The following is a 24,975-nucleotide window of genomic DNA, read 5'->3' on the forward strand; positions in this document are numbered from 1 at the left end:
CAATTTTAAGGAAGTTTCCATTGTTTGGCACATACAGCTGATCTGCAGTGCCACACAGTGCTAGGTTTTGGGTAGCAAGCATTCTCACAATGGCAATGAGCCTTTTCAGGACATTTTGCCAGTAAAGAGACTGTGATGCAATCTTCTCTTGCTGCTGATCATCTATGGTGGCCTTTAACTTTAGTCTCATCTCAAGCTCTTTCCACCTATGGAATGCTCTCTAGTGACTTGCTGCCTTCTCATGGCATGCCAGATTTCTAGCCAGATTTTTCCAGTCCTTTGTTCCTGTAGAACCCAATGTGGCTGGAACATTAGACTGGAAGAGATTGCAACAAAAACAGTTATGCAGCATTCTGGGTTTTTTTAGTACATAAGCCCTGGTTTCTCCACTTTGTCACCACTGGGGATTTCACTCCAGTTGTGTGTTGGATGGAAATTTCTATATTCATTGTCTTTGGGGAACATGAAGTTTTTCACTTGCTGTGGCCCATGCAGTACAAGGAAGTCCCTCAGGCTACTGCTCAAGTGGGTCCACAGTCCTGGATCATCTAGACTTAGAGGAACTAAACTCAGCAGCAGCTGTTTCTTGCGTCTCCACCACACTCTTCTCTGATCTACACTTTTCTTCAGGAATGTGCATGGTTACATCCATTTGAGATGGAGATATGGATGCTGCAGTAGCTGCCAGGTCACTTGCACTCTGACTAACTGAAATATCAGGCAACTCCTCACCACTCACATCCTCACTGGGGCCGGAAGGCTCACCGTGAACATCTGTGTCTATGTATCTCAGGAGAGCTCCTTCCTGCTTAGACAGAAAAGCTTCCTTTGCCTCTTTCTTTTTCTGAATTCTGCCGCAGGGAGGCATTTTCTTCTTTCACTCATGACTGCTGTTCTGTGCCAGCTATAGTGGCTCTCAACACTTAATTGAAGGGGACAAATAAGCAGGCTGGTAGCAGGGCCTGAGTGAGGGAAGATATCAGCGTCTTAAGGGCCTAACTGGCTCCTACTTCAGTTGACTGCCTGTTCTCCTCAAGTGGGTCCAGGGAAGCAGCAGGAAATGTGAAGCTCCCTGAGAAGCTGGTGTTAATCAGTCCAGGCTCCTGGAGGTGCTAGAGAGGTACATAAGAGGCTCCTCCTCCTCTTTCTACCTGCAGTTCCTGCTGCTTTCTGTTATTCCTTCTCATCTGCCTGTTATGTCTCTTGTGCCCTCCTTCCTCCAGCACAGCACTCCACCATCTCTGTGCATCTAGAGCAGAGAGAATATATGCACCAGCAGCAGACACAATTTTCTACACGCTGGGTCCTAGTGGTGTCCCCCCACAGTCTGGTACCTGAGGTGGCCACCTCAGTTCGCCTTATGGTAAGGCCAGCCCTGGACTGAGCCCAGGGACTCAAGGATCATGAAGCAGGTCCTCAAGGAATCAATTCTGAAGCACTTAGAGGAGAGGAAAGTGATCAGGAACAGTCAGCATGGATTCACCAAGGGCAAGTCATGCCTGACTAACCTAATTGCCTTCTATGACGAGATAACTGGCTCTGTGGATGAGGGGAAAGCAGTGGATGTGTTATTCCTTGACTTTAGCAAAGCTTTTGATACGGTCTCCCACAGTATTCTTGCCAGCAAGTTAAGAAGTATGGTCTGGATCATTGGACTATAAGATGGGTAGAAAGCTGGCTAGATCGTTGGGCTCAACGGGTAGTGATCAACGGCTCCATGTCTAGTTCGCAGCCAGTTTCAAGTGGAGTGCCCCAAGGGTCGGTCCTGGGGGCGGTTTTGTTCAATATCTTCATTAATGATCTGGAGGATGGTGTGGACTGCACTCTGAGCAAGTTTGCAGATGACACTAAACTGGGAGGAGTGGTAGATACGCTGGAGGGTAGGGATAGGATACCGAGGGACCTAGACAAATTAGAGGACTGGGCCAAAAGAAACCTGATGAGGTTCAACAAGGACAAGTGCAGAGTCCTGCACTTAGGACGGAAGAATCCCATTCACTGTTACAGACTAGGGCCCGAATGGCTAGGAAGCAGTTCTGCAGAAAAGGACCTAGGGGTTACAGTGGATGAGAAGCTGGATATGAGTCAACAGTGTGCCCTTGTTGCCAAGAAGGCTAACAGCATTTTGGGCTGTATAAGTAGGGGCATTGCCAGCAGATCGAAGGATGTGATCATTCCCCTCTATTCAACATTGGTGAGGCCTCATCTGGAGTACTGTGTCCAGTTTTGGGCCCCACACAACAAGACGGATGTGGAAAAATTGGAAAGAGTCCAGCTGAGGGCAAAAAAAATGGTTAGGGGGCTGGAGCACATGATTTATGAGGAGAGGCTGAGGAAACTGGATGGTTTAGTCTGCAGAAGAGAAGAATGAGGGGGGATTTGATAGCTGCTTTCAACTACCTGAAAGGGAGTTCCAAAGAGGATGGATCTAGACTGTTCTCAGTGGTACCTGATGACAGAACAAGGACTAAGGGTCTCAAGTTGCAGTGGGGGAGGTTTAGGTTGGATATTAGGAAAAACTTTTTCACTCAGGCCTGGTCTACACTAGGACTTTAATTCGAATTTAGCAGCGTTAATTTGAACTAACCGCTCAACCGTCCACACCAGGAAGCCATTTAATTCGAACTAGAGGGCTCTTTAGTTCAAATTTGGTACTCCACCCCGGCAGGTGGAGTAACGCTAAATTCAACATGGCTAGCTCGAATTAGGCTAGGTGTGGATGCAAATCGAACTTAGTAGCTCCGGGAGCTATCCCGCACTGCACCACTCTGTTGACGCTCTGGACAGCAGTCCGAGCTTGGATTCTCTGGCCAGCCACACAGGAAATGACCCGGGAAAATTTGAATTCATTTTCCTGTCTGGGCACTTTGAATCTGACGTCCTGGTTGGACATCGGGGCGAGCTCCGCAGCACCTGCAACGATGCAGAGCTCTCCAGCAGAGGAGTCCGGGCAATCCCAGAATAGAAAGAGGGCCCCAGCATGGACAGACCGGGAAGTCATGGATCTGATCGCTGTGTGGGGCGAGGAGTCTGTGCTCTCGGAGCTGCGCTCCAGCAAGCGGAATGCAAAGACCTTCGAGAAGCTCTCGAAAGCCATGAAAGACAAAGGATACAGCCGGGATGCGATGCAGTGCCGCGTGAAAATCAAGGACCTGAGACAAGGCTACCAAAAAATCAAAGCGGCAAACGGACAATCCGGAGCCCAGCCCCAGACATGCCGCTTCTACGAGGCACTGCATGCCATTCTAGGTGGGTCTGCCACCACTGCCCCACCAGTGACGGTGGACTCCGAGGACGGAATAGTGTACCGGGACAGTTCCTCCTCGATGTTCGGCGATGGGGAAGATGAGGAATGGTCTTTGGAGGACGGCGCAGGCGACAGCGAACCCACTCCCGCTTTCCCTGACAGCCAGGATCTCTTCATCACCCTCACAGAGATCCCCTACCAACCGTCCCCGCCCGTTAACCCGGACTCAGAATCAGGGGAAGGATCAGGTGGTAAGTGCTACAAACAGGGAAACATTTATTTTTTAAGAAACAGGTATATAAAAAATAGAAATATTATATAAAAATTTTTAAATCTCAAACTATACAAAAAGTAGGTCAACACATATAGGAATAGAGCAATAATCCTCTTGGGACAGTTCAAAAAAGCTCTCAGAGAGCAGCTCGAAAAGCCTCAGCAGGAGGTTCCTGGGGAGAGGTGCCTTATTGGGTGCTCCGTGGAAGCACACTCTTCCGCTCCATGCCATCATAATGTAAAGGGGAATCATCGCCTCGACAAGCATGGCAGCATATGGTCCTGGTCTGTGCAGGGCTTCTCTTAGCATCCGCTCTCTCTGACTCCGAGTGACACGCCTCAGGGTAATGTCGTTCTGGAAGTGCTGCATCTAATTAGGGGAATTAGTGTACTGTTACTATTGTGAATGGTAGACTTTTACTTTGCATAAGAATGACCCTCGCTTAACAGCCACGTGTTGGAGGCCACAGAGGAAAAGCATACAGTGAGCTTTCCCGTGCACTGCCGGGAGGGGCTGGAAAAGGCTCAGACTTTATGCTTTCCAGATTGCCTTTAGCGGGGAGGGCACAGCTATCGATTAACTGTTAAGCAGACTCTACTGTAAGGCTTACCAGGACTGGCTGCTAGACGGATTCAGCTGTCCCTCCCTGCTTGGCGTCTCTCCTGTGCAAGACCGCAACCACTGAAAGCATATTCCGAAATCTCGAACTTGGCCTGAGATCTCGTGAGACTAGGTGCCCTGTATGGTCTTGTTCACAGAAACTGACTAGACTGTGTTCACTGTTTGCAAACATGTATCTGTTCAAGGAAATCACTTACTTTTTCCCATCACACAGCTTCGGCTCTTTCCCGGACTGCCCCGTCATCCACCTCGCAGAGGCTGGCTAACATTAGGCGGCGAAAGAAAAAGACTAGGGACGACATGTTCGCGGAACTGATGGCCTGCTCCACAGCCGAGGCGGCAGAGCAGAGACAGTGGAGGGAGACCCTGTGTCAGCAGCATTGCACACACATCGAACGGGAGGATAGGTGGCGGCAGGAAGACCAGCAGGCGACTCAAACGCTGCTTGGTCTAATGAGGGAGCAAACGGACACGCTCCGGCGCCTTGTAGATGTTCTGCAGGACCGCAGGCAGGAGGAGAGAGCCCCCCTGCACTGCATCTGCAACCGCCCTCCAACGCCAAGAAGTCCTGTCCCCGCCTCACCCAAAGTTACAAGGAGGGGCGGTAGGGGCCGTGAGAACTGTCACTGCACCGCAGCAGAGCGCTAATGTACAAGACACCTCTCGCGCTTTACATTTGTAGAAGTTCTTCCCTTACAGGATCACCCAGTCCCAAATCCAAGTTTCAATCCCCCACTGTGTATAACATTATTAAAAGCGGTTTGCTGTTACTCTCTGTTTCCGTCACGTTTCTCGTGTCAGAAGACTTTGTGTGTAGGGGGGGGATTTTTAATTGCAGTGCATAGCCCACATTTCCAGGGTACAGACTTGGGGGCAGGGTCAACTGCAGGGCACACACAGACTGCAGTCACTAGGCACCAGGGTCAGTCTGTGTGGTGTATGCTGCCCTGGGTCATTCGTTGATGTGTATGCTTGTCCAGGGTCCTGGCGCCTGCCATCCCCGAATGTAAAGGCAGGCTTCCCTTACCATGCACTTCGACCGTAGCCACGAGCCTCTCCGCTGCCCTGAGCCCCAAAAAGAGCCCTCATCCAGGGACAGATACTCACCCGTCCCCCACACCCCTCACCCCTTCCAATGCCCAAACCCACAGCCCACAGCCATCATGCAAACCCCTATCCAAAGACGGCACCCCTTCCTGCAAACCCACCCATTCCTGCAAACCCACCCGTACATGCACAATCACTGTAAACCGTCCCCCACCCCACAGACCTATGTAGGAGCAGGAGGCTGTCCGTCCTGTATTGGACAAGCGGTCTGTACATCAGTGCACAACGAACCCAGCACAGTATGCTTCCATGTTTCAACCCAGGAACAGAAATGCAAAGTCAACGAAAGATTTATTATTAATTACTGTTATATTTCATTAGTTTTAAAACGTGCTTTGGAAGTGGGGGAAACTTGGAGAACCGGGTTTGTGAGCTCAGATCTAACTCGACACATACAGACACAGGCCCATGATCAGGCTCTCTTAAAATCAAGTGGACAGTCACAGGTTACCCTGCTCTGCGAGGAAACTAGCTTTCAAAGCCTCCCGGATGCACAGCACTTCCCGCTGGGATATTCTCTCGGCACGGGTGTCTGGCTGATCGTAAACAACAGCCAGGCGATTTGCCTCAACCTCCCATCCGGCCAAAAAGGTCTCGCCCTTGCTCTCACACAGATTGTGGAGCACACAGCAAGCAGCAATAACTACGGGGATATTCTTTTCGCTGATGTCCGAGCGAGTCAGTAAGCTCCGCCATCTCCCCTTGAGACGTCCGAAAGCACACTCCACGACCATTCTGCACTTGCTCAGCCGGTAGTTGAAGAGTTCCTTCTCACTGTCCAAGGCGCCTGTATAGGGCTTCATGAGCCAGGGCATTAGCGGGTAGGCCGGGTCCCCGAGGATCACTGTAGGCATCTGCACATCCCCAACCGTTATTTTGTGGTCCGGGAAGAAAGTACCTGTCTGGAGGCGTTTGAAGAGACCAGAGTTCCTGAACACACGCGCGTCATGAACCTTGCCCGCCCACCCGACGAAGATGTTGGTAAAATGTCCCCTATGGTCCACCAGTGCTTGCAGCACCATTGAAAAGTAGCCCTTTCGGTTAATGTACTCGCTGGCCTGGTGGGCTGGTGCCAGGATAGGGATGTGAGTCCCATCTATAGCCCCACCGCAGTTTGGGAATCCCATCGCGGCGAAACCATCTATGATGACCTGGACGTTTCCGAGAGTCACTACCTTTGAGAGCAGTTGCTCAACGATTGCGTGGGCTACTTGAATCACAGCAACCCCCACGGTAGATTTGCCCACGCCAAAGTGGTTCGCTACTGACCGGTAGCTGTCTGGCGTGGCAAGTTTCCAGAGGGCTATGGCCACTCGCTTCTGCACACTCAGGGCTGCTTGCATCCGTGTGTCCTGGCGCTTCAGGGCAGGGGCCAGCAAGTCACAGAGTTCAAGGAAAGTGCCCTTACGCATCCTGAAGTTTCGCAGCCACTCTGTTTCATCCCAGACCTGCAGCACTATGCGGTCCCACCAGTCCGTGCTTGTTTCCCGGGCCCAGAATCGCCGTTCCACACCATGAACTTGACCCATTGCCACCATGATCTCCACGGCGCGGCGTACCCTGCTTTCTGAGAGGTCTGCGCCACTCTCCTCACCGTGCTGCCGGAGCCTCCTCGCCCGATTTCTCAGCATCTGACTGTGGAAGAGATGGACGATAAGGTGCGAGGAGTTGACAACGGCCATAAGTGCAGCGATGATCGCAGCGGGCTCCATGTTCGCAGTGCTGTGGCGTCCGCGCTGTAACCGACCAGAGAAGGGCGCGATCAGATTTCCCGCCGGCGCTTTCAGGGAGGGAGGGCGTGATTGATGGTTCAATGACGACAGTATCCCAAAACCGCCCTCGACACATTTTTTCCCCCGGCAGGCATTGCGAGCTCTACCCAGCATTCCAATGGGCAGCGGGGACTGCGGGAACTGTGGGATAGCTTCCCACAGTGCACCGCTTCCAAAGTCGACGCTGGCCCCGTGAATGTGGACTCAGAAATTCAAATTTGTGTATTTAGTATGGATACACAAATTCGACTTCATAAGGTCGAATCCACAAATTTGAACTAAGTTGATTCGAAATAGTCTTGTAGTGTAGACAAGGCCTCAGAGAGTGGCGAAATACTGGAATGGGTTACCTAGGGAGGTGGTGGAATCTCATTCCTTAGAGGTTTTTAAGATCAGACTTGACAAAGCCCTGGCTGGGATGATTTAGTTGGGAATTGGTCCTGCTTTGAGCAGGGGGTTGGACTAGATGACCTCCTGAGGTCCCTTCCAACCCTGATATTCTATGATTCTATGAAGAGCAGGGCTGGGTGCTAGGCTGGATCAAGGGAAGGTCAGCGGAGTCTGACACCGCGAGCAGGCAGTGAGGGTTCCAAGCCACCCAGGGACGCTGGGTGGACTGAGCTGCTGTTTCTCTCATGAGGCTTATATACCTGCCCTGAGCATCATCAGACCATCTCCTGCCTTGTGGATTGGCTGGAGCCTAGCACAGGAACATCTCATCCCTGAAAAAGCAGCAAAGAATCCTGTGGCACCTTATAGACTAACAGACGTTTTAGAGGATGAGCTTTCGTGGGTGAATACCCACTTCGTCGGATGCAAGTAGTGGAAATTTCCAGGGGCAGGTATATATATGCAAGCAAGAAGCAAGCTAGAGATAATGAGGTTAGTTCAATCAGGGAGGATGAGGCCCTGTTCTAGCAGCTGAGGTGTGAAAACTACAAAACCAGTTTCTCCTCCCTTGGTCCCCTCCCCACACTCCTGAATGAACAACCCTCTCTATATTCTAGCCCTTGCTTGCTTGCATATATACCTGCTGCCTGCCCTGACTACATGCTCCTGCTCTACTATATTCCTGAAAGCTTCATGCGCTCAAAACGTAAATCTATGCTCATCACACATCTCTGCTGCTTTGCTTACCAGACTAACATGGCCCTACCTCCCTGCATCTCATCCTGAATCTTCTTCTTTGGGTGGGGGGTTGGGGGGGGGTGGGGCCCCACTCAGCTCCCTGAAAAAAACAGTGACCCTAGCATTTCTTTCCATGGGCTCCCACATGCAGGACATCCCACCCCCTATCACCAACCGTCAGCTGGGGCGGGAAGGACCTGGTCCCTCCAGCAGGGGGCCCCGGCACCCTAGCCAGGGATGTGTCTCTAGGAGACAGCTGCTCCCCTTATGTTGCCACTTGCTGAAATTCTGTTGACAGCAGGACCTTCACACCTGCACACCCAGTCCTATAACACAGCACATGGCAATTCTAGACACCAGATCATATCCCAAACGCTTTAACAATCTCTGACAAGCACCAAACGCATCAGATGTTCTGTTTGTGCGCCTCTGCATGCACGCAGTATCGCTTATCAGCACAGTGCATGCAACCAATAACATAGTCATCTCTAAGTCTAATTCTCTGTGACCTTTTCAGTGCGGTGGGTTCGTTTCCCACCTCTTCTATTCTCTTAGGTCCATCTCTTTCCCGTGCTACTTCTTCCTTGTCCTTGGACAATGTAGTGGCAATTTGAGGGCTCTGCTCATTCAGGTCTGGGTCTATCCCATCCTGGTCCCCTAGATACCCAACCTGCAGGATCAAATCCATACCTCAGTCTGTCTCCACCTTCTCCTGGCATTGTACTCGATGCCTCCTGTTATTTGTGGCTAAAAGTACATCTCAGTTAGTCTCCAGGCACTTCCCTCCCAAGACCTCCTTTCTCCGCTCAAACAGTATAAACTGGGTTTCTGTGAGCGACTGCCATATAGCGACTTAACTCTCACTTTTCCTGCATTTTATTACGCCCATGGTGCTTATGGCTACATACCTGTACACTGTCAGCAGGTCTGATGAGAGCCTCACTGATGTATGATCATAAGGAGAACAATTTATCACGCTCCTCTTTATAACAACCTTTTACATACTTGAAGACTGTTATCATGTCTGCCCCTCAATTTTCTCTTCTCTTGACTAAGCAAACCCAACTTTTTTCAATCTTCCCTCATAGGTCATGTTTTCTAGACCGTTTGTCATTTTTGTTGCTCTCGCTGGACTTTCTCCAATTTGTCCCCATCCATCCTGAAATGTGGTGCCAGAACTGGACATATTTACAAGCTAAATATGAGGCCTAATCAGCGCAGAGTAGAGTGGAAGAATTACTTCTTGTGTCTTCCTTACAACACTCCTGCTCATACATCCCAGAATGGTGTCTGCTTTTTTGGCAACAGTGTTACATTGTTGACTCATATTTAGCTTGTAAGCTGCTATTACCCCCAGATCCTTTTCTGCAGTACTCCTTCCTAGGCAGTCATTTCCCATTTTGATGTGTGCAACTGATTGTTCCTTCCTAAGTGGAGTACTTTGCATTTGTCCTTATTGAATTTCATCCTATTTACTTCAAACCATTTCTCCAGTATGTCCAGATCATTTTGAATTATAATCCTGTCCTCCAAAGCACTTGCAACTCCTCCCAGCTTGGTATCGTCCGCAAACTTTATAAGTGTACTCTCTAGGCCATTATCTAAATCATTGATGAAGCTATTGAATGAACCGGACCCAGAACTGATCCCTGCAGGACCCCACTTGATATGTCCTTCCACTTGACTGTGAAGCACTGATAATTACTCTCTGAGTATGTTTTCCAACCAGCTGTGCGCCCATCCTACAGTAGGTTTGTCTAGGCTGTATTTCCCTAGGTTGCTTATGAGAAGGTCATGTGGGACAGTATCAAAAGCCTTACTAAATTGTTCTTGACAAATCCAGGCTGACTGTTACTTATCACCTTATTATTTTCTAGGTGTTTACAAATTGATTGTTAGATAATTTGCTCCATTATCTTTCAAGATACCAAGCCCTGGTCTACACTATAGGGTTAGGTCGAATTTAGCCAAGTTAGTTCGATTTAAAAATGACTGCATCCACACAACCAATCCTGTTCCGTTGACCTAAAATCGACTTCTGTACTCCTCCCCGGCGAGGGGAGTACCGCTAAAATCAACCTTGCTGGGTCAAATTTGAGGTAGTGTGGATGCAAATCGATGGTATTGGCCTCCAGGAGCTTTCCAAGAGTGCTCCATTGTGACCGCTCTGGACAGCACTTTGAACTCTGATGTACTAGCCAGGTACACAGGAAAAGCCCTGGGAACTTTTGAATTTCATTTCCTCTTTGGTCAGCGTGGTGAGCTGTGATGATGCGGTTCTGGCGGGACCCAACTGAGAGTGCCAATTCAGGACAAATCGCTTAAAACAGGGCAGTTACAGCCCAAGGCTGGGGTTTTTCCACCTCTAAGGCAAACCAAACCAGACAGACAAAGAGGACTTTGGTCTCACCCCACTGGCTAACCACAAGTCACACAAGCAATTCCCTTAGACACTCCAGTTTCCCAGTATCACCACCAGTGCCACTCATCCTGGGGATGAATGGTTATGAAAACCAACACCCCAATAAAAGAAAAAAGGCTCTCTTGATCCCAAAGAATCAAGCCCCAGACCCAGGTCAATATACAAATCAGATCTTACCCACAAATCACGCTGTTGCCAATCCTTTAGAATCTAAAATCTAAAGGTTTATTCATAAAAGGAAAAAGATATAGATGAGAACTAGAATTGGTTAAATGGAATCAATTACATACAGTAATGGCAAAGTTCTTGGTTCAGGCTTGTAGCAGTGATGGAATAAACTGCAGGTTCAAATCAAGTCTCTGGAGTACATCCCCTGCTGGGATGGGTCATTCAGTCCTTTGTTCAGAGCTTCAGTTTGTAGCAAAGTCCCTCCAGAGGTAAGAAGCAGGATTGAAGACAAGATGGAGATGAGGCATCAGCCTTTTATAGTCTTTTCCAGGTGTAAGAACACTTCTTTGTTCTTACTGTGGAAAATTACAGCAAAATGGAGTCTGGAGTCACATGGGCAAGTCCCTGCATACTTTGCTGAGTTACAAGGCGTATCTGCCTTCTCTCAGTGGGTCAATTGTATAGCTGATGGTCCTTAATGGGCCATCAAGCAGGCTAGGCAGAGCTAACACCAACTTGTCTGGGGTGTCACCCAGCACAGCATAAGTTTGAAGTACAGACAGTATAGAGCCAATATTCCTAACTTCAACTACAAAATGACACATGCACACAGACAGCATAATCATAACCAGCAACCTATAACCTGGTCTTAGACACCTTATATGACTCCCCTTACATAAGATTTGGTGCCACTACAGGACCTTGATTGCAACCATGTTCTATATGGTCCCAGATTATATCAATAATGTCACACACCCGCAACAATGTTTTTGCCCCATCAGGCAAGCTTTTTTTTGCCCTCTATCATTGCAGCAGCTTGGAGCTTGGGGAGAGGCGTCTCTTCCCAGCTGCAGCAGCTCCGGCGGGGCTGGGCCGGGCTGAGGGAGGGGCTCGTCTTCCCAGCAGTTCCGGCGGGCCTGGGCCGGGCCGAGGGAGGGGGTCCTCTCCCTCAGCCAAGGCTGGTCCGCACTGGGGCTGGCAGAGATGGGTGCCTCTCCCCGCTGCTGCAGGTCCACGCTGGGGCCAGTGGAGAGGGGCATCTCTCCCTGCCACAGCCCTGAGCCCCTGCGTGCGGCCTAATAGGCAGCCGCATGGCTGTGCAGCTTAGAGAGAACGTAGGTCACATTAGCTACTGTGACAAAGTCCCTCTTCTACCTTGGTGGGTCCTGAGCTTCTTGGCGGATTTGCTCACCTCAGTGATCTTCCCCTCTGGTGGAACCCACAGTCTGGATCAACTCCTCCTGTGTCTGATCAGGAGTTGGGAGGTTTGGGGGGAACCCGGGCCCACCCTCTACTCCGGGTTCCAGCCCAGGGCCCTGTGGAATGCAGCTGTCTATAGTGCCTCTTATAACAGCTGCATGACAGCTACAATTCCCTGGGCTACTTCCCCATGGCCTCCTCCAAACACCTTCTTTATCCTCACCACAGGTCCTTCCTCCTGGTGTCTGATAATGCTTGATTGTATGATAATTCCTCAATCCTCCAGCAGCACACCCTCTCAGTCTCAGCTCCTTGTGCCTCTTGCTCCCAGCTCCTCACACACACTTCTCTCCTCTGGCTCCTCCTCCTTGACTGGAGTGAGCTCCCCTTTTTATACCAAGTGCCCTGATTAGCCTGCCCTGATTGGCTGCAGGTGCTCCAATCAATGTAGCTCTCCCCAGTGCCTTCTAGAAAGTTCTTAATTGGCCCCAGGTGCCCTGATGAGCCTGGAGCAACTGCCATTTTGGTTCCCATGGTACTAGGGATTTGCTTAGCCTGGAGCTAACATACCTGCTCCTCAGTACTTTCCTGTAGCCATCTGGCCTTGCTCCATCACATATCCCCCCCCTCTGCTCAACACCATAGGGTTGGGCAACTTGGGACACCAGGCAGTGTGCTTGTGAAAGACCATCAGCGTTGCCATGGTGGCATCCAGCCCTATGCCATATGCGGAACTGGAATGGTTGGAGGGATAAGAACCACCTGGTGACCCTTGCATTCTTTTCCTTATTTCTCTGCATCCACTGGAGGGGTGTGTGGTCCGTCACAAGAGTAAATCGCTGGCCCAAGAGGTAATAACGCAGCGTCTCCATGGCCCATTTGACAGCAAGGCATTCTCTCTCGACTACTGCATACTTCCGTTCTCGTGGGAGCAGCTTTCTGCTTAGGTAGAGAATCGGGTGTTCTTCATCTCCAATCATTTGGGACAGAACTGCCCCCAACCCCACCTCAGATGCATCTGTCTGTAAAATAAATTCCTTGGTAAAGTCCGGGGCTATGAGTACGGGGTCATTACAGAGGGCTGTCCGAAGGTCTACAAACGCCCCTTCTGCAGCGTCGGTCCACTTCACCATGTCTGGACCTCGAGCCTTCACCAGATCCGTTAGAGGACTTGCCCTACTGGCGAAGTGGGGAATAAACCGTCGGTAGTAGCCTACCACGCCTAGGAATGCACGGACCTGCTTCTTTCGGGTCGGCCGGGGCCAGTTTTGAATCACTTCTAGTTCATTAGTTTGGGGCTTCACTATACCTCTTCCTACAATATATCCCAGGTACCTAGCTTCTGCTAGTCCTATGGCACACTTAGCAGGATTAGCGGTGAGGCCAGCCCGCCTTAAGGTGCGTAGCACTGCCTCAACTTTCTCCAAGTGGGTTCCCCAGTCTGGCATATGGATGATGACATCATCTAGGTATGCAGCTGCATAACTAGTATGGGGGCGCAGCAGCTTATCCATGAGGCGCTGGAATGTGGCTGGGGCCCCATGTAACCCAAAAGGGAGAACAGTGTACTGGAATAGCCCATCTGGGGTGGAGAACGCTGTCTTTTCTTTAGCTTCTTTGGTCAGGGGAATCTGCCAATACCCTTTTGTCAGATCCAGTGTAGTCAAGAATCGGGCACTACCCAGTCGGTCAACCAGTTCGTCGATGAGTGGTATGGGGTATGCATCAGATTGGGATACTTCATTCAGTCGGCGAAAGTCATTACAGAATCTCGTGGTACCAACAGGTTTGGGCACTAGAACGATTGGACTGCACCACTGACTGTAGGATTCTTCAATAACGCCTAATTCTAACATTTTCTTTACTTCGCCGCCTTGATTTCTTCTCTTTTGGCTGCTGGGATTCGGTAGGGTCTCAGTGTTACCTTGGCTCCTGGGATCGTGCGGATATGGTGATAGGTCTCAGTCGTCCGCCCTGGTTTTGTAGAGAACACATCTCGATTGCGATTAATCATGTCGGCTGCCTCGATCTTTTGGATTGGCGTCAAGTCGGGTGATATCTTCACTTGCTCATGTAAGTTATCCTCCTGGGGAAGGGTCTCCCGGGTGACTAAGCATGCCTCTCGATCATGCCAAGGTTTTAGAAGATTGATGTGGTAAATTTGCTCCGGTTTCCTGCGGCCTGGCTGCCGCACCTTATAGTTTACCTCTCCCACGGCTTCAATCACTTCATAGGGTCCCTGCCACTGGGCCAACAGCTTGCTTTCTGTTGTGGGCACCAGGACCATTACTCGATCCCCTGGTTGGAACCGTCGAAGCTTTGCTTGGTGGTTATAATGGGTCCATTGGGTCTCCTGTGCTTTCTCCAAATGTTCTCGTACAATGGGTGTAACTTGGGCTATCCGATCCCTCATCTGTATTACATGCTCGACTATGTTCCTTCCGGGATTTGGCTCCTCTTCCCAGGCTTCTCTGGCTATATCCAATATGCCTCGGGGGTGGCGCCCATATAGTAGTTCGAATGGATAGAAGCCTGTGGAGGCTTGTGGAACTTCCCGGATGGCGAACATGAGGTAAGGCAATAGGGTATCCCAGTCTTTCCCATCCCGGCTCACCACTTTCCGGATCATGGCCTTGAGGGTCCTATTGAACCTTTCCACAAGGCTGTCTGTTTGCGGGTGGTATACAGAGGTCCGTAGGGCTTGTACATGGAGCAATGAACAGAGATCTTTCATCAACTTAGACACGAAAGGTGTCCCTTGATCAGTCAGTATCTCCTTGGGTAGCCCAACCCGGGAAAAGATCTGTACTAGCTCCTTAGCTATTGTCTTGGAAGCTGTGTTGCGTAGGGGGACGGCTTCCGGGTATCGGGTAGCATAGTCTAGTACAACCAGCACATGTTGGTGGCCCTGAGCTGTCTTCTCTAGGGGCCCAATCAGATCCATGGCTATGCATTCAAATGGTACCTCTATTATTGGAAGAGGTATCAAAGGGGCCCGTAAGTGTGGGCGAGGGCTATGTAGCTGACACTCTGGACAAGAGGTGCAGTATCGCCTGACATCTTTATGTACTCCTGGCCAGAAGAACCTCCGCAAGATCCTGGCCTGGGTTTTCTCTACCCCTAAGTGTCCTCCAAACAGGTGACTGTGGGCGAGGCTCAATATGGCTTTTTGATGTTTTCGTAGCACCAGAAGTTGATGTATCTCCTGCTCCTGCATTTGCACCACACGGTACAGGAGATCTTTCTTCACTATAAAGTAGGGTCCTGGACCTCGGACCTTCCCCTCCACTGCTATCCCATCTATCTCAGCCACCTCTTTCCTGACGTTATCATATCTGGGGTCCTCTGCCTGGTCCCGTCCGAATGTCTCTCTCCCAGGACTACCCTGCCTGAGCTCCCAGGGGCCGGCTTCTGCTTCTTCCAATGGCCTGTCGCCATCATGGCTGGGGCCAGCCTCTCAGGGGGAAGTAAATTATCAAACCCTGGATAGTCTCTCCCAATAACTACAGGATATGGGAGTTTAGGAACAACGCCCACTGTCACCTCAATGGAGTTCCCCTGAACCTCTATCTCCACTGCGATGGTGGGGTATTGGCTCATGGCCCCATGCACACATGTCACTGCTACACGTTTGGCTTGTAGCAGCTGGCTACTTTTTACTAGCTTACCCGATATAAGGGTGATAGCACTCCCTGAGTCCACCAGTGCTGTAGTCTCTGTTCCATTTATCTTCACTGGCCTGGTGTAGTTATGTGGGGCTAATGCAACGCCCGCAAGGTGGATAAGGGAGCATGGGACCTCCCAATCCCCCAAGTTGCATTGCATAGGCTCTTCGGTGCTGGGACATTGTGCTGCTATGTGTCCCCACTCCCCACATGCATAACATCTATAACTGTTTCTAGTCAGTCTCCCATCATGTGGGCTAGGGGGTTTAGTCCCAGGGTTTCCTCCACTCAGGCCAATCCCTTCCTTCTGGAGTCTCTGTGGGTTTTCAGCCCCCCTCTTCCTCCACCTAGGACTCCCCAGGGGTTTGGCTGTCCTTCCTTCCCGGGTTGGGGTTGGGTGTTTGCTACGGAAGGGGCTTTCCTTGCGTAGTTGGGTCAATTCTCTGCCTGTCATGCGTCTTTCTACCAGCATGATCATCTCGTCATAGGTGTATGGATCGTTCTGGCCTACCCATTTGCGGAGATCTGGTGGCAGGGCCCTCATGTACCGGTCGATGACCAGAACCTCTAGTATCTCTTCCGGACTCCGGGATTCTGTTTGCAACCACTTTCGTGCGAGATGGATCATTCATTCATTCATGCCCGTCACCCCAACCGGGGTATGGGCCGCCAACCACAGATCTCCATAGTCTTCTATCCTGGGCCATTCGCTCTAGCTGGTTCCAGGTATAGCCCATTTTTTTGCTATCAACCTGAAGGTCGCGTCGCCAGGTATTTCTTGGGCGGCCTCTTTTCCGCTTGCCTTGGGGGTTCCACTGCAGTGCCTGTCTGGTGATGTTGGTTGGCTGCTTGCGTAGTGTATGTCCTATCCAGCCCCACCTTCTCCTTCTAATTTCTTCTTCTGCTGGGAGTTGATGGGTCCTCTCCAAGAGGTGGATGTTACTGATGGTGTCTGGCCAGCGGATCTGGAGAATCCTTCTGAGGCAGCTATTAATGAAGGTCTGGATCTTCCTGGTGGTTGTTTTGGTTGTCCTCCAGGTTTCAGCTCCATACAGTAAGACTGATCTCACGTTGGAGTTGAACAGTCAAATCTTTATTGCCAAAGACAGCTCTCTGGAGCTCCAGATGTTCTTGAGCTGTAAGAAGGCTGCTCTTGCCTTACCAATCCTTACTTTGATGTCTGCGTCTGTGCCACCCTGCTGGTCGATGATGCTACCTAGGTAGGTGAAGGACTGCACTTCTTCCAGGGGGCTTCCATTCAGTGTGACTGGGTCGTTGCTGATGGAATTGATCCTAAGGATCTTGGTCTTGTCCTTGTGGATGTTGAGGCCAACCTGTGATGACATGGCTGCCACTACGTTGGTCTTCTCTTGCATCTGCTGTTTACTGTGCGAAAGGAGTGCAAGGTCGTCGGCAAAGTCCAGGTCATCAAGCTGGGTCCACAATGACCATTGGATTCCATTCCTACGCTTGTAAGTGGATGTCTTCATAATCCAAATCGATGACGAGAAGAAAGAGAAGTGGTGACAACAAGCATCCTTGTCTGACTCCGGTTCGCACCTGGAAGCTGTTTGTGAGCTGCCCTCCATGGATCACTCTACAGTGTATGCCGTCGTATGAATTCTTGATCAGGTTGACCACCTTTGCTGGGATGCCATAGTGCTGAAGGAGCTTCCAGAGGGTCTCTCGATCCATGCTATCGAATGCTTTCTCATAGTCAACAAAGTTGATGTACAACGAGGAGTTCCACTCCATAGACTGCTCGACTATGATGCGGAGCGTTGCTATCTGGTCCGTGCATGATCTGTTCTGCCGGAAACCTGCCTGTTCATCTCGTAGCTGTGGATCGACGGCATCCTTCATTCTCTCTAAGAGGATTCGGTTGAAGACCTTCCCTGGCACCGACAGGAGTGTGATTCCTCTATAGTTGGCACAGTTGCTGAGGTCTCCTTTCTTGGGGATTTTGATGAGATATCCCTCTTTCCAGTCAGCCGGAATCACTTCTTCTTCCCATATTTTCTCAAAGAGGGGGTACAGCATTTTCACTGAAGCATCCAGGTCTGCTTTCAGGGCCTCTGCCGGGATATCGTCAGGTCCAGCCGCCTTCCTGTTCTTCATCATGGTGATGGCTTTTCTGATCTCGTCTCTGGTTGGTTTATCGCAATTGATTGGGAGGTCCTCGTTGGCTGGGTCGATGTCTGGTGGATTTGGTGGTGCTGGTCTGTTCAGGAGTTCCTCAAAGTGCTCCGCCCATCTGTTCATCTGTAGTTCTATTCCTGTTATAGACTTTCCCTGCTTGTCTTTAACGGGACGTTCTGGCTTGCTGAACTTTCCAGACAGTCGCTTGGTAGTATCGTACAGCTGTTTCATGTTACCGCTGTATGCTGCCTGCTCTGCTTCTGCTGCCAGTCCATCCACATAATCTCTCTTGTCCTTCCTAATATTCCTCTTCACTGCTCTGTGGGCTTCAGCATACTCTTTTTGAGCTTTGGCCTTTGCTGCTCTAGTCCTGCTGTTGTTGACTGCTGCCTTCTTCTTCTTTCTGTCTTCTATCTTTGTCAAGGACTCTGCTGTGATCCACTCTTTCTGCTGGTGTTTCTTAATTCCAAGCACTTCCTGGCATGCTGACCTAAGTGTGTCTCTCACTTTCTGCCATCTGTTGAGTACACTGTCTTCCTCTTCTTCAGACCGATCCTGTAGTAGCGAGATGGATGAGGTCATACAATTGGGACCGCGGGGTTTTGTCTTCCTGGTACCTCCACTCATGATACCGCTGGGCCCGCACTGCGGTCGTTACCCCAGATCTGGCCAGGATCTCTGCCTTCAACTGGGAGTAGTCTGCTGCAGCCTCTTCAGGCAGATCATGGTAGGCCTTCTGGGCCTCCCCATACAGGAATGGGGCAAGGATGCTAGACCACTGATCTCGAGGCCAGGCCTCCCGTAGGGCTGTCCTCTCAAAGGCCAGAAGGTATGCCTCTACATCATCCTCCCGCGTCATTTTCTGCAGCCAATGGCTAGCCCGTATGAGCCGCGTCCCATCATGGCCACGGTTCAGCTCTGTAAGGGTCTTTACCTGGCTTACCAGTTCCTGCAACATAGCTCGGTCTTGAGCAGCTTGGTCCATCAGCAGGCAATTAGTCTCTTGCTGCAGCCGCACTGCTTCTTGCTGGGTGGCTGCCTGGACACGGGTAGCCTCCTGGTGGGCCGCCGTGGCTTGTATCAGTGCCCGCACTACATCATCCATTCTGGTGACACAAAAAAAAATTAACCCTCTTTTTTTTTGTGTGTGTTTTTAAATCACCCTCCTTCTTTCGCCGCGCTGTGCACACCAAAGATCCCACTCCTGACACCAGTTGTGACAAAGTCCCTCTTCTACCTTGGTGGGTCCTGCGCTTCTTGGCGGATTTGCTCACCTCAGTGATCTTCCCCTCTGGTGGAACCCACAGTCTGGATCAACTCCTCCTGTGTCTGATCAGGAGTTGGGAGGTTTGGGGGGAACCCGGGCCCACCCTCTACTCCGGGTTCCAGCCCAGGGCCCTGTGGAATGCAGCTGTCTATAGTGCCTCTTATAACAGCTGCATGACAGCTACAATTCCCTGGGCTACTTCCCCATGGCCTCCTCCAAACACCTTCTTTATCCTCATCACAGGTCCTTCCTCCTGGTGTCTGATAATACTTGATTGTATGATAATTCCTCAATCCTCCAGCAGCACACCCTCTCAGTCTCAGCTCCTTGTGCCTCTTGCTCCCAGCTCCTCACACACACTTCTCTCCTCTGGCTCCTCCTCCTTGACTGGAGTGAGCTCCCCTTTTTATACCAGGTGCCCTGATTAGCCTGCCCTGATTGGCTGCAGGTGCTCCAATCAATGTAGCTCTCCCCAGTGCCTTCTAGAAAGTTCTTAATTGGCCCCAGGTGCCCTGATGTGCCTGGAGCATCTGCCATTTTGGTTCCCATGGTACTAGGGATTTGCTTAGCCTGGAGCTAACATACCTGCTCCTCAGTACTTTCCTGTAGCCATCCGGCCTTGCTCCATCACACTACCCTCCAGTCATCTGATAGAGAGGCTGATTTAAGCGATAGATTACATACCACAGTAAGTAGTTCTGCAGTTTCATATCGAATTCCTTCAGAGCTCTTGGGGTGAATACCATCGGGTCCAGGTGACTTAGTATTGTTCAATTTATCAATTTATTCCACAATTTTCTCAATTGACACCTCAGTCTGGAAAGATCTGAGATTTCCTCAGATTTGTCACCTAAAAAGAATGGCTCAGGTGTGGGGATCTCCCCCACATCCTCTGCTGTGAAGATGGATATAAAGGTTCATTTAGTTTCTCCACAGTGGCCTTGTCTTCCTTAAGCACTCATTTAGCACCTGGATCATCCAGTGGCCCCACTGAAGGTTTGGCAGGCTTCCTGCTCCTGATGTACTTTAAAAAAAATTGCTCTTAGTTTTTGTGTCCTTACCTAGTCGCACTTCAGATTCTTTCCTGGCCTCTCTTATTATACATTTACATTTGACTTGCCAGAGTTTATGTTCCTTTCTATTTTCCTCAGTAGGATTTGACTTCCCCTTTTTAAAGGATGCCTTTCCACCTCGTACCACCTTTTACTCTGTTGTTCAGCCATTTTGGCACTTTTTTGGCCCTCATATTGGTTTTTTTGTTTTTGATTTCTATCCATTTTATAGTCTATTCATCCAGCCCATACTTCTTTAACTTGCTGGCAAGAATACTGTGGGAGATTGTATCAAAAGCTTTGCTAAAGTCAAGGAATAACATGTCCACCACTTTCCCCTCATCCACATAGCCAGTTATCTCATCAGAGAAGACAATTAGGTTAGTCAGGCATGACTTGCCTCTGGTGAATCCATGCTGACTGTTCCTGATCACTTTCTTCTCCTTTAAGTGCTTCAGAATTGATTCCTTGAGGACCTGCTCCATGATTTTTCCAGGGACTGAGGTGAGGCTTAGTGGCCTCAGGAGAAGCCCCAGGGGAACCTCTGCTGGATGCAAGGGGACATGTGCACCCCCCCGCCCCCAGCAGATCTTCCTCTCCCCGCCCACTGCCTGCCCCATCCTCTCTGAAGAGTCTGGGGCTGAACCCTCTATCTGCCAGGGGGGAGGGTGTAGTATGTCCCCTCCATGCGTGGATCCCAGGAACACGACTGGCCCCATATTAATCGTCCTCACTAAGAATTAGTGCTGGGACATCCATGAGCCAAAGAAATAAACTCAAAGCAGGGGCTGTGCTGCACCACATCCCATCCCAGGGGGACGTGGCTGGGAAACCACATGCAGCCACTGCACACCCACCTGGCTTCCATGCACCATGTGGTCTCTAAGCAGCCTGGCCCCACTAGAGCCCATGGGACAGCACCGCATGGCCCTATCCTCAGTGTCTGCCTCCCAATCTCCATGCACACGCTGGCCAGGCCACTGGCTCAGGCGCACAGCTGTCTGCATGTTCCTTTAGCCATTGGGAGTGCCCCTGAGCCAGCCACCAGCCATCGATGCCAGCTCCAATGTCTGCAGCCTGTGTCTCTTCTCCCAGCTCACACCTGCCAGGCTCAGCTGGCAGGACCATGGTACAATCTGGAAGTGCCCCGTCCTTGAATCAAGGGTCTAAATTTGGGATCACGCCTCAGTGGTGCCATGGGCGGAGGCTTGTGATGCCAGGGTCACTGAGCTGATGGGCACTGCTACTCAGGGCTGGCTCCAAGATTTTTGCCGCCCCAAGCAAAATATTTTCCCATGCCCCCCCAGCCCCGCCCCAACTCTGCCCCTTCCCTGCCCCATTCCAACCCCTTCCCCAAATCCCCGGCCCCGTCTCCTCCCCCTGACGTGCTGCATTTCCCTTCCTACTCCTCCCTCCCAGGCAAGCCTGGGAGGGAGGGGGGAGAAGCGGAGCGGCGGCGCGCTCGGGGGAGGAGGCGGAGGTGAGCTGGGGGGGGGAGAGGTTCCTCTGCCTCCCCCAGGGTTACTTCCTGCGGCCCTCCCTGCGCCCCCCCACCACCACAGCAGCTCACCTCCGCTCAGGGCTGGCTCCTGGCTTTTTGCGCCCCAAGCAAAAAAGAAAAAAAAAAAAAAAGGAGCCGGAGTGCCGTCCCTTGGAAAGGGCCACCCCAAGCTACCCCTCCTCCCTGTGGCCCAGCGTGCTGGAGGGAGCACAGTTTGGGGTGTCCCATAGGGCTGCTGAGGTGTGGCATGGAACTGAATGCTCCGACACAGCAGCTCACTCAAATCACAGCTCATCGCTGGAACCACATTCCCTCACAATTGGCAGGCGTGCCGGAGATCCACAGCAGGATGGGCCTTGGTTAGTATGGGTCCAGGGATCGACCAGCTTTCAATCAATATGGGTGCAGCCCAAGTGGATGGCGTGGCTGAGACATCAAGGGAGCCACTGAGTCCTCCTGTGAAACCCTTGTAAATCTTCCCCATAAGGATTGCTGTGCTGAGTTGTAGCTTTTCCACCCGGCTCTTCCCTTCAGCTTCCCCAGGAAGGGTGGTTGAAAACAGCTTTGCCCTTCAGTCACCTGCTGATCTCTAAGCACTTTAGCAATCATGTCATGAAACCCCATGGACCTCCCTGAGCCCCCTTTTACATCTGGGGCAATAGGCAGAGAGCGGAAGTGACAAAAGGTGCTTTGTAAGTCATGGCCGAGACGGGACAGAGAACCCAGGAGTGCTGATGCCTGGGGTTGAAGGATGGTTGCGTGTGTAATCTACAAGCTGAGCCGGCTCAGTCAGCATCGCTGTGTGACCTCAGCAAACCCCAGTCCCACGCAGTGCCTCAGTTTCCCCAGCTGTAATATGGGGATAATGAACTGGATCTCAATGTGGGGGGAGGGCTTTGAAGGGTCTTCATGAACTGTTCAGATGGCCCAGGGCAAGAGGCTGAATCAGCGAAGGTTTGTGGAAGCTTTTTGAATTCCCTGGAGGAAAGGGGTTCTGTGGACGGACAATCTAATTAGCTGTGCAACAAGCAATGGAGATGTTCCAGCCAGCGGGGGCTGACTTCAGGCGGGAGGGAAACGAAGCAGAAATAGAGCTGCTCTTAAGAACCCCCGAGCTGGTTTCCATGCAGAAGTCCTTCAGGCATACGGAGCCACCAGGCCCACAGCAGATGTAGAAGTGGCTGTTTTTCAAAGGCAGGGGGTGGGGGCCCTGCAATCCACACGGACCCTGGCTTTTCAGGAAACATGAGTGGGTCTGTCTGCTGGGAAGCCAGCCGGTATTCATCAGACTCTGAGACAATGGGCCGATCCTCCTTAATGAGTCCTAGGGGAGGGGTGGGTTAGCTGCCATGGTGGGGGAGAGGCTCTCATCCTTAATTCCTTGGCAAAGGCCCATGCGGGGGGAAGGGCAGCGTCCGATTGGGCCAGATGTCCTGCCTGCTGTGGGAGGACACCAAAAAAAAGTGCAGGGGGCAGGTAGGGTTGCCAATTTGGGTTGGATGTATTCCTGGAGGGTTCACCACATGACATAATCTTTAATTACAAATTAATCTTTAACTCCTGGCCACTCCAGGACAGTCCTGGAGGGTTGGCAGCCCTGGGGTGTGTGCGCACTTGGGGTCTGTTTGCATGGAAATCTCCAGAGGGAGGCTCCCCGAATTTCCTGTATTGGCCACAGGAGAGCAGTGCTGGCTCACCACTATGGCTTGGCTGCACTCTGGCAGTGGTTTAATGTGGTGGTTTTGTGTGTGAGATGGTGCCCCCTAGTGGCTGGTTCATAGAGAGGCTAAGGGACCTAGTACAAGAATTAACTGAGGGAGATTTCCTTTATCCCGAGGGGCAGAGGCCTGTGTTTTTGCAACGGATGGACCATAGCTCCCATCCAGCTTGACGGAGGGTGTGTGTATTGGAATGTAGGGATTTCATAGCATAGGAACTCACCCAGGGACCCAGTGAGACAGGGTGGAGGGCAGTCTGGCTGCACAGTGCCCCCCTGCACCATGCTGGGGCATTGGGGTCAGCACCGACTGCCAGGGTGAGTCCCCACTCCTGAGCCCCTCACCCCACTCCTTCAGCCCCCGGCTTTCCTTGGTCTCCAGCCAACAGTATTCTTTCCTTCCTGCGCTGTCTGTGAGAGGCTGGAGCTGTGCCAGTGGCTGGCATGGACACCTGGTGAGGCTGGCATGCCTGGCATGCCTCCCTTCCATTCCTGCCCCAGGGAGGGCCTGACTGGGCAGGGATCAGGGTGATTTGGGGTCCATTGTCCAGAAGCTAGATAGAGCAACAGCTGCAGGCAGGAGATCCAGCCCAGAGCCCTCACTTGACCCCTGATATCCCCGGCCAAGCCTCATTAGTGCTAATGGGCATGGCAGGGGGGACCGTGCAGGAGAAGCGCCCCTGGGAGCAGGTTCTAGGCAACAGGGCCCCTGGCAGCCTGCCTGCGGGAGTCCAAAAGGGGCACTGAGCACGGGAGAGGCTGCCAACACGAACACCAATTACCTCTTTGGAAGTCCATGAGCAGGGCAAGGAGATGGGGCAGCAGAGGAAGAAAAGGAGCAGTGTTCACTCACCAGGGATGGGCACAGGATGCTGACAGAAGGGAATGAGGCAGGAATACAGCCTGCGAGCAGGCCTCCTTCGCCTGCCATCAGACAGGAGCCGCTCTGCTTGCTCTCAGGGCCTGAGCCCGATCCTGCTGTGTGTCTCCAGAAGAACTTGGCTGGCGGCTAAGGTTGCAGTGGGGGCACCCACTGCAGTACCTGCATCCAGTCCAGGGATTTTAGCAAGGTTTTGGCTGTGCCCTCACTGGTAACGGGGATTTGTGATGCAGCGGAGTGGGGAGATGGGGCGTTGTGCTGGGAGCTCTGTCCCAATGGCAGGGCATCGCTGGGTGGGGAGCTCAGCTGACGCTGCCAGAGCAGGGGGAGCAGAGGATTCCAGTGGGGAGAGAGCGATCACATCCAGAGGCACAGCAAACAACCCAGCGCCAGTGGCCTGGGGATGTGTGGCCAAGGCACCAACATCATGCCACAGCTAGGCTGCAGGGTCGGGGGAGGGAGGTCTAGGGAGCAGCCTGTGGGGAGGCCCAGGGCAGGTGAGGGCCAGAGGGTGCAAGGGGGCTGGGGCTGGCTCCCCAGAGCAGTCACTCTCAGCACCTGAACCCTTGTCACAGCAAGGCACTGCTGCCTTGGAGGGGATGGGAGGATGGGCGGAGCCTGACACTCACTCTTACTAGACCTCCTTGCCTGCACAGGCTGGGCACCCAGCCCCACATGCAGAGTCCATCTGGTGCCTGGCTGAACATCTAGGGTGACTCCCCAGGGAACTCAGAGTCACAGGCAGAGCGGGAACCTCGAAGAGAAACATCCGGGCAGCGAGATGGGCAGAGTAGGGGGGCCTCCCTGGCACAGGG

The sequence above is a fragment of the Mauremys reevesii genome, linkage group 7, assembly GCF_016161935.1.
Source record: "Mauremys reevesii isolate NIE-2019 linkage group 7, ASM1616193v1, whole genome shotgun sequence".
Classification (NCBI taxonomy): Eukaryota; Metazoa; Chordata; order Testudines; family Geoemydidae; genus Mauremys; species Mauremys reevesii.